Raw genomic sequence first — 11,097 nt, forward strand, 5'->3', positions numbered from 1 at the left:
AGTGTATGTGTGTCATTGTTAGTCACATCCATCTCAGGCTCACTCAATCCGTTATCAGACCCTCTAGGGACTGGAATTACTATAAAGGGTCTGGGTGCTTTTGTGGGTGTCATGCGTACATCATTAGGCGGGTGCACTGGAATCAGAACACTTTGTGCACCAATAAAATGCAGTTCTAATCATTAGTGACAGTAAAACAATGATGAATAGAATGCATAAGTGCATGATTCCCCTATAGGTTAATCGACAGGATTTAGTTCCAGAAAAATAAGGGCGTCTTTCCTCCTGAGGGAAGACAAGGTTGCTACTTTGATTTCTCATCTCGATCATCTGAGGAAAGAAACAAGCTTTTAATACACTCTTAGACAATATTATTTCTGGATTCTGCTGTTTCTGCTTGTGGGTTGCAGGTACTGAAACAATTGTCCTTCTTTTACCTGGACAATGGAGTGTCTATCGTCTCTGGATACAGTTCTTTTGTTTGGTTATGATCAGTTCAGCAAGTCTCTTTACCGTGCATGTTCAAAGTACACAAGTTCCCAGTCAATGCCTCTTGTCTGTTTCACTCCAGAAGACATGTCGTTCTTGTCAGTATACCAAAGGTGAAGTCTCCGGCAGTACCTTCTCGATCTGTCCCTCGGTGGAAAGTTTCAAATCTCCTCAGATAGTTCTTCTGATGGTTAGAAAGTTTGACCTGCATTACAATACCATGCAAGAGCATGCTCATCTGTGTAGAATTTGCTGGGTCTCTAATGAATGTGAGGACGTGAACACCGGCAGGTCTCCCCACAATTTCTGGGAAATCCTCAATTAGGCGAAAAAAGACATTGCTTGCCAATCTGCTATCTTCTGGTGACAGGGACATTTGTCCTTCCCTTGCTGAAGTTTGGAACTGTTTGGCCCTTACTCACTGTGAGCAGTTTCTGCAATTTCATTGTGTGTAGAGAGTAACTTGGATGATAATTCCGTTCAGGATTATACTTAAACGTTCTGTGTTTGCTGGATCTTGAAGAAATGTCAAAATGTCTGTGGTTCTCCCGACAAGATCAGGACAGTCTTCAATTAAGCGAAAGAACAGTACGTTGATAAGCCTATTTGCTTCTTCCTCTGCTTGGGACATTTTGTTTTTCCCCGCTGTACTCTGGAAGCAGGAGGAACTGCTCGGCAATCACCGTGAGCAGCCTCCTTATCGTGTTTTCGTTTTCAGGATCTTGAAGAAATTCAGTGATGCCGGTGAGCCTTACCACCATTGGTGGGTATGATCTCAATACTAACTCGAAATATATCAAAAAATGTCCTTAGTGATGTCACTACTGTGGGACACCATAAGTGAGTCCAAACAAGGTCTCTGTGTCGAAAGAATCTGGATACTGTATTTTCTTCCAATTTATGTGTCCTCGATCAAAATTTGGCATCTCCTTTTCTTATCAATGCTTCAGTGTGCCTCAGTTCAAAGTTCAAAGTCAACAGACTATGTTGTGGCTTATACGTGCACTTTTCTTCTTCACCCTGCAACTAGGATGCAGAGTGTCCATTTTTATGTCCTTATCCCCTTTTTTGCTCAGAAAAATGTCCAAAATGAAGGCACAACCTGCACAAAAGTTCTTTGTCTTTGCTTTGCTGCCAGTCATGCGTCCTTCCTTCTCGTCATGGATCTCGTCTGCACGTGCTGTAGTTCTTCCCCTTCGTCTGTAGTATCTACGCATCAGGGTGCAGGCAGGGGGTCTTCTCCGATGTATGGCTTGATGTCACCCAAAAAGATCCAAACTCTTTACTGCAGAGGGAGTGACTTCTTCCACTGTAAAGGGACTGTTAAACCTTGGCTCGTCCCACTTCTTTCTCTTTCACTTGATTCTTCACCAGGGCGGTGTCTCCAGGGAAGATTGATGGAACACATAGACTCTGAGCTGTGTCTGCAGTAGTATCTCCTTCTGTGTTCTGTGCTGCCCTGCACCCTTTTTGTCATCGCTGCAGCTGGCCTGAAATTACAGTAAGACAAGATGTCATGCAATTCAAGTAATTTTGCATTTCAGACCCTAAGATTTCTCATGTTGGCTGGGCATCACACCTGTCTCTGTCTCAGGGTTTCAGGGGAGTGTGCATACTTCTCCCTGTTGCTATTTCGTGTGGCGTAAGATGATGGTCAGAACCATGTTGGTTTCTGAGTGCGTACAGTGCCAATAGAAGGCAGTGTAGCCATCCCTTTTTTAGAGTAAGCTTCGACTTGACTATTCTTTCCTTTAACAAGCCATTGAGCTTCTCACATATCCCATTACCTTGCGGGTGATACATCGACGAGAACTTGTGCTTTATACCAAGCAACAAGCTAATCTGTTCAAAAACTTTGTTGATAAAGTGAGCCCCATTATCTGATCTCATGACTTCACATACTCTCCACCTGGGAAATACCTCTCTCACCTGAAATTTCGCCGCACAGGTAGAGTCTGGGTATGTACACAGACCTGCTTCTATCCATCTAGAGAATGGACACACCACAACAATTAGGTACCTGTACCCATTACATACTTGAATCATATCGACGTAATCGACATGCAAGTGATGAAAAGGTCCATTGGGCCTTGGGATGACTCCTCTAATTACTTTTAGTGAGTGCCCAACCGTGAACTGCTGGCAGATTATACAGTTCAGCATACAAAATGCAACATGCTCTGCTAAATTCGGTATAAAGCAGTCTTTGGCGAGCGTTGCCGCGAGATTCTCTTTTGTCATGTGTGCTGGATAGTGTATTTGTTCCAATGTTACTTTTAACAAGGCCATAGTGTCACAACGCGACCCTGGACACTGTGGAAAAGTGGAGGCTAGTTTAGGCTCCTTGCGGTCCTTACCGTTCTAGTCTTTTTTGGTCCTTTTCCTTTAAAAGGCAGCCACGCCCACAACGCTGTGCGTTGCAACTCGCATTGTCAGCCTTTCGCTAACTTCGCCTGCAGTGCTGCTCCTTGAGCTTGGTCTTTGGATACTTCCTCTCTAGTACTCAGCCCGCTTAGGCTTTCCCTGTTTCTAGGCTCTTTCCTTCTGTACGGGTGCCCGTACATAAGGCTGTCCTTTGCTCCCGCTCGCCCTCTCCCTTCCTTGCCCGATCCCGCTTCTGTTCGCTCTCTCATTCTTCTCTCTCTCTCTCTCTCTCTCTGGCACTTGTTCTCCCGCCTTTGCTCCCGCACGCTCTCTCCCTTCCTTGCCCGATCCCGCTTCTGTTCGCTCTCCTCTCTCTCTCTCTCTCGCTCTCCGGTGTTCGCTCTCTCATTCTCTCTCTCTCTCTCTCTCTCTGGCGCTTGTTCGCCCGCCTTTGCTCCCGCACGCTCTCTCCCTTCCTTGCCCGATCCCGCGCCTGTTCGCTTTCTCATTCTCCACTCTCTCACTCTTACCTGCAGTATAGACTCACCTTCCTTGCTGACAGCTCTTGTGCAGCCTCCGCTTTGCCCTCCTTGGATCGCAGTGGACTCTCGCCCAATCCTTCTCGACACCAGTCTACCTCGTCTGGAAATACTTGGATTCAAGTACGGTTACCGTATACAAGTCACCAGCCTCTTCCACTTCTGACACACTCCCTGCCAGCAAGGCTCGCCATCTACAGGGTTTTTTCTGCCATAACTGGCTTTTTCCCTGGTGTTATGGGACTAGCTCCCCTGGGTCCACCCGACAGCTTGTTCCTACCACTGTCAGGGTGGCCTCAAGCGGAGCTCGTCCCTATCTCTTCGAGCGCAAGAAGGAAAAGAAGGAAAGGAAGAGCACTAAGGTGGACGAAGAACCGCAGGAGATCAAGAAGGAGGGGAGAAGAAGACCAAAGACATCAACCCAGGAGGATTCCTCTAAGGAGTCAGGTGAGGAGCATTCGAGGGTGGTAGCTTCCGATTCTGACAGTTTGCAACGCCAACAAGTCAACATGGCCTCCCTAGAACAGATCCAGGAGATGGTAGCTGCAATCCAAGGCCTTCAGACTGAAGTACAGAATCTCCGAACCGAAAATGTCAGTCTACGGCAACAGATCGCAGTACGAGATGATACTCGGGCGACTTGCCTCCACAGTCATTCTCTTTTGGAAAATATGATGGCAATCCGAAGCATTTGAAGGAATTCCTGGATGCTTGCATGGTCTATTTCACTTTTAGACCAAAGGCCTACGAACTAGACAGGTCCAAGGTTGGTTTCCTCGGTGCTAATCTCGTTGGAAACGCCTTGGCTTGGGCCACCCCGTTGATATCCCAATCCGATCCAGCAGTCAACGATTATTCCCTGTTTACCCAGCAGATTCAACAGACCTGAGGTTCTGTTTTCCTCTTATGAAGCCCTCTTGGACATTCGTCAAGGGAATCAAGATGTTCAAACTTTTGCTTCTGCTTTCATCAGACTGGCAAAGGATGCAGGATGGCCTGATTCTGCTCAACAAACCCTCTTTCGCCGGGGACTCCATGACGATCTCAAAGACGAACTAGTCAGAGTGGCTCGTCCATCCTCCTTCCAAGAACTAGTGACCCTGACTCTTCAGCTGGAATACCGACTTCAAGAGCGAAGACAAGAAAGGAGGAGGTTCCGAAACCTTCCTTCTGCCAGCACTACTCCGGTTCCTCTTCCAAATCGGCACCAGACTGAAGAACCGATGCAGATCGGGACTACTACAGGCCCCCTGACTCCAGAGGAGAGAAAGAGACGTAGAGATCTGGGTCTCTGCATGTACTGTGGATCTTCTAAGCATTTGCTCTGGAATTGCCCCGAAGTACCTCCAAGACGTTCGGGAAACGCTTCTCCTCGGTCTTGAGCAGGGATAAGAACCGAGCAGAGACGACCAATCCCTGCAACATTACTTGTCAGAAGGCTATCGAAGATGACAATAGATTGCTGGTATTCACCATTCATCTCACTTTCGAGCCCAATCCCACCGTAGAGGTCTTGGCTATGTTGGACTGCGGTGCTGCGGGTAATTTCATCGATGTCCAATGGGCTCAAGATCAGGGGGTGCCATTTTTGCAGAAGAGCAGTTCCTTGCCCGTAGAAGGAGTGGATGGAACTCCACTCTCCTCCGGGCCTATTGTACAAGAAACCATACCCGCTACTATGCTTCTTTTTCAACACCAAGTACAGATTGTTTTCGATGTGATAAGAGCTGCACACTTCCCAATAATACTAGGTATATCATGGCTACGTAAGCATAATCCTACTATAGATTGGTCAGCCAACACTATCAGCTTTTCATCATTATTCTGCACTTCTTCCTGCCTTCTCCAGACCAATCCGGTTCCTGGTAAGGGAATCCCCACTCCCAAGTCCGCCTCAGTGGTGCAGATGGTGCCGCTCTGCTACCAACGATACGCTGAACTTTTTGAAGACGAATTACCGCGCTCTTTACCTCCTCATCGGCCGGAAGACTGCTCCATTGAATTAAAACCAGGTGCTTCCGTCCCTTTCGGCCGAATGTATCCCATGTCTCTCCCGGAAAGAAGGGCCCTTAAGGAATATCTGGACGCGAATCTTCAGAACGGTCTCATCAGAGAGTCACGCTCCCCTGCCGGAGCATCTATGTTCTTCATACCCAAGAAAGGGACCTCCGAATTGAGACCATGTATTGATTACCGTGGTTTGAACTGTTTGACAATAAGAGACAGATACCCCATGCCTCTTATAAAGGAAGTGTTGGAAGCTGTTGAGGGGGCAAACATTTTTACCAAACTCGACCTTCGAGGTGCCTACCATCTGTTGAGAATCAAGGAGGGAGATGAGTGGAAAACCGCCTTCAGAACTCCTCTGGGACACTTCGAATATCGAGTGATGCCCTTCGGACTGGTAAACGCTCCGGCGGTTTTCCAACTGTTTGTGGACAAGATTTTCTCAGACCTGCTTTATTCTTTTGTAGTAGTCTATCTTGACGACATTCTTGTCTTCTCTTCCTCTCCGGCCGAACATCACAGACACGTGTAGCAGGTATTAAGAAGACTACAAGAGAATCATCTATTGTTAAAGCCAGAAAAGTGCATCTTCGAATCCTCGTCTGTTCCCTACCTAGGATTTATTCTCTCCAAAGAAGGAGTTCAGATGGATCCCGAGAAGGTGAAGGCGGTACTTCTTTGGCCCACTCCCAGCAGCCCTAAGGATGTACAGAGGTTCTTGGGTCTCTCGAATTTCTACAGACGCTTTATCCCAAATTTCTCAGAGATCGTGCTACCTATTACCAATTTAATAAAGAAGGGTCAAGAATTTGTATGGGATTCGAAGGCAGAACGAGCCTTTCAAGTACTTAAAGAAGCCTTCACCACTGCGCCCATCCTCGTTCAACCCAATCAGTCCCTTCCTTTTGTGGTCGAAACGGACGCCTCTGGAGGTGCCATAGGGGCAGCCTTATTACAGTCCGGTAAGGATGGTATCGAACACCCGGTGGCGTACTACTCCCGGACTCTCACCCCGAGTGAAAGAAACTACTCGGTGTTGGAACGGGAATTGTTGGCCATCCGCCAGGCCTGTGTTGAGTGGAGGCACCTGTTACAGGGGGCTGCCCATCCGTTTCTGGTGAGAACGGATCATCGGGACCTTAAGGTACTCCAACATATGGAGTGTCGCAATTCCAGACATGCCCGGTGGGCTTATTTCTTCTCCCAGTTTGACTTTGACATCACGTATCTTCCAGGGAAGGAGAACGTGTTGGCAGATGCCTTATCACGGAGCCTAGGAGAAGAATGCCCAGTAGGCGGTATCAAGTCTGAGGAGATTCTGTCGGGAAAGAAGATATTAGGAGCGGTCAATACATTTTTACAAGAGGTTGAACGTACAACTGGTTCTACCCAGATACCCAACGACCGTCTGTCTTCATTGGAGAAGAGAGGAACAGTGTACTTTTACAAGGACACCCTGTTCCTTCTGTCTAAAGAGCTTCAAATTCAAGCAATGTCTTGGTGTCACGATCTACCTTCTGCTGGCCACAAGGGGCAAGGAGCCACGACCGATTTGGTATCAAGGTATTTTTGGTGGCCCACTTTGGCCAAGGATGTAAAGGCTTATGTGGCCACCTGTCCTATTTGCGCCTCCAGTAAGCCCTTTACGCATCGCCCTTTGGGTCTCCTTCAACAAGGACATTTGCCAACACGTCCTTGGGAACACATTTCTACTGATTTTATCGTGGATCTTCCTCTCTCTAGGGGCTCTACCGCCATCATGGTTACCGTAGATTCCCTAAGTAAGATGGCACACTTTTCTCCTCTACCTGGCCTACCATCGGCTCCGGAATTGGCAGAGGTTTTTCTGAGAGATGTAGTTAGGCTTCACGGTCTACCCCAAACTATTGTTTCCGACAGAGGCTCTCAATTCACTTCTCGTTTCTGGTCTACACTGTGCAAGACTCTGGGGATCAGTAGAGCTCTCTCTTCTGGATATCACCCCCAGAGTAACGGACAAACTGAGCATCTGAACTCCACTTTAGAGCAGTACCTTCGTTGTTTCTGTGGTCAAGAACAGGAGAGTTGGAGGTCTTTTCTCTCCACAGCGGAATTTGCCTACAATAACACAGTACACTCTTCCTTAGGAACCAGTCCATTCTTTTTCTCCTATGGCTTTCATCCCATGCATATCCCCTTGGTCGGAATACCATTGACTGCTGTCCCTGGGGTTGACCAAAGGCTTAGTGAACTAAGACGTATACAAGGGGAGGCTAAGAAGAACTTGGAGACTAGCAGGGAGCTCCAAAAGAAGTACGCCGACAGGAAGAGATCTCCGAACCCCAAATGGACGATCGGCACTAAGGTGTGGTTGTCCACTAAATTCTTGCCATGCTGGTTACACCCAGGGAAGTTTTCTGCCAGATTCATTGGGCCTTTCCCCATTTCCTCACAGATCAATCCGGTGGCCTTTCGCCTGAAACTTCCTCACAGTATGAAGCGCATCCATCCAGTGTTCCACTCGTCCCTTCTCAAGGCCTACCTATCGGACCTGCATGGTCGGACAGTGCCACGCTCATCAATTCCAGATAACCCAGAACCTGAGGAATACGAGGTGGAGAGGCTGGTGGATTCTCGCTACAGACATGGTACTATTCAGTACCTAGTACATTGGAAGGGGTATTCCTCTGCAGAGCGTACCTGGGAACCTAGAAGCCACATCCATGCCCCTCGCTTGTTACGTCTTTTTCACCGCAGTCATCCGGGTAAGCCCGGGGGATCCCGGCTGGGAAGGGGGCATACTGTCACAACGCGACCCTGGACACTGTGGAAAAGATGGAGGCTAGTTTAGGCTCCTTGTGGTCCTTACCGTTCTAGTCTTTTTTGGTCCTTTTCCTTTAAAAGGCAGCCACGCCCACAACGCTGTGCGTTGCAACTCGCATTGTCAGCCTTTCGCTAACTTCGCCTGCAGTGCCGCTCTTTGAGCTTGGTCCTTGGATACTTCCTCTCTAGTACTCAGCCCGCTTAGGCTTTCCCTGTTTCTAGGCTCTTTCCTTCTGTACGGGTGCCCGTACATAAGGCTGTCCTTTGCTCCCGCTCGCCCTCTCCCTTCCTTGCCCGATCCCGCTTCTGTTCGCTCTCTCATTCTTCCCTCTCTCTCTCTCTCTCTCTCTCTCTCTGGCGCTTGTTCGCCCGCCTTTGCTCCCGCACGCTCTCTCCCTTCCTTGCCCGATCCCGCTTCTGTTCGCTCTCCTCTCTCTCTCTCTCTCTCGCTCTCCGGTGTTCGCTCTCTCATTCTCTCTCTCTCTCTCTCTCTCTCTCTGGCGCTTGTTCGCCCGCCTTTGCTCCCGCACGCTCTCTCCCTTCCTTGCCCGATCCCGCGCCTGTTCGCTTTCTCATTCTCCACTCTCTCACTCTTACCTGCAGTATAGACTCACCTTCCTTGCTGACAGCTCCTGTGCAGCCTCCGCTTTGCCCTCCTTGGATCGCAGTGGACTCTCGCCCAATCCTTCTCGACACCAGTCTACCTCGTCTGGAAATACTTGGATTCAAGTACGGTTACCGTATACAAGTCACCAGCCTCTTCCACTTCTGACACACTCCCTGCCAGCAAGGGCTCGCCATCTACAGGGTTTTTTCTGCCATAACTGGCTTTTTCCCTGGTATTACGGGACTAGCTCCCCTGGGTCCACCCGACAGCTTGTTCCTACCACTGTCAGGGTGGCCTCAAGCGGAGCTCGTCCCTATCTCTTCGAGCGCAAGAAGGAAAAGAAGGAAAGGAAGAGCACTAAGGCGGACGAAGAACCGCAGGAGATCAAGAAGGAGGGGAGAAGAAGACCAAAGACATCAACCCAGGAGGATTCCTCTAAGGAGTCAGGTGAGGAGCATTCGAGGGTGGTAGCTTCCGATTCTGACACATAGGCATCTCTGGTTTGCCAGTGCTGTTTTGTCACCACAAGTTTTCGGAGGGGTCTTTCTCCTCCTGTGGTGCTTCCCCTTGGAGTTCCATTAACTGGGTTTGCCCCATGCTATTATAACTCTCAGGTTCACTTCGGGCAACAATAATTTTTTCATTCACATAAGTGATTTCCACATCCATGATGGTCTCTCCCTTGGATGCCATACGCTTGGCTTCCGTGTCTGTTGCTTGATTTCCTTGTGAGATAAAATCTGTCCCCTTCGTGTGGGCGGCGCATTTCACAACTGCTATGCCCACTGGGAGCTGTAGTGGCTTAATGGATCTATCTTAATCGATGAATTCGATATGATCACTTCATAAGCAGAAGCTCTCAGAGACATCAATGTACCCATTGGTCTCTCTAGAATAGCAAATAGCACGTGCTCGACATACAACGTCATGGAGCATCCCATCACAATGGTTGTAGCTTTCTCTATGGCGAACGCTGCAGCAGCTAAACTTTGTCCACAAGGAAAGTGGCCTCTCATCACTGGGTCCAAATTCCCACTGTAGTACGCCAGGGGCTTGTACCCCAATGTGGTTCTCTGTGTGAGTACTGCCGTCATAACGCTGCCATGTTTGTGTGAAAACAGGTAGAATTCCTCTTCCCCTTTTTCCATGGTCTCAGGCCATTACATTTTTTCTTTCGCCTACTGTGCCTTTTTTTAGGGCCTGTAACAAGGGCTTGGTATAGGAACTGTAAGCAAAGACCCATGCCGTGACATAATTACAAAGACCTAAAAAGCTCTGCATCTGTTTTATCGTGTGTGGCTTAGCTGTGTTCAGTATGGCTTCAGCCCTTTCCGGGGTAACCCTTTTCCCCTCATGTGAGATCAATTGGCCTATATACAGCACTTCTTGCTGACAATAATGTAACTTTTGCTTGTCAACTTTATATCCTTTCTCAGCCAATATAGTCAAAAGCTGAATAGAATCGCGTCTACATCTGTCCTCTGTCATGCCGCAAATTAATATGTCATCCACATATTGCAAGGCAACACTCTCTAATGCAACATTGCTTAAGTCCATCTGCAGGACTCTGTTGAAAATCGAAGGAGACTCACAGTACCCCTGGGGTAACCTCGTGCTTTTCAGATGCATCTGTCTGAATGTAAATGACGTCAGATCTTGTGAGTCCCGGTGCAATGGGATTAAGAAAAATGCATTTTTCAAGTCAATCACCTTGAAATATTTTGCCTCAACAGATATGTTACATAGGATTGTGGCCAGGTTAGGGACTAAAGGTAACTCGGCCTCTACAATATAATTCATTGGCCTTAAATCCTGGATTAAATGCCAAGGCCCTCCCTTTGATGTTTTGATAGAGTACACAGCAGTATTACATGACGACTCTGACGTCACTAAGATGCCCTTTTCCATCATAGCCAAAATTGTCTTGAGAATTCCTTCATCTGCTTCCCTAGACATGGGATACTGTGGTGCTTTTGGTAAAATTGCTCCTGGCTTCAATTTAATTTTTACTTCTCCGACTCCTTTCAATAAGCCTATGTCATAGGGGCCTGTGGTCCATACTGAGAGAAGCACCTGGGCCATGTCGTCCTCAAAGTATTCAGGGCGGTTCTGTGCCAGCATCATTCTCTGGGGCATTTCTCTTTCGATAATTTTCACCCAAAAAGTGAGATTTACCTCAACTGTTGTTTTTTCCCCATCTGCTTGTTCGTCAAACAGATTGTCATCAGTGACGTCAAATCTGTACCCTTCTTCAACTGCAATTACTGTGCACCATTGTTGGCCTTCATC

This window comes from Ambystoma mexicanum, chromosome 1q (assembly GCF_040938575.1).
Source record: "Ambystoma mexicanum isolate Mex_15411 chromosome 1q, UKY_AmexF1_1, whole genome shotgun sequence".
NCBI lineage: Eukaryota > Metazoa > Chordata > Amphibia > Caudata > Ambystomatidae > Ambystoma > Ambystoma mexicanum.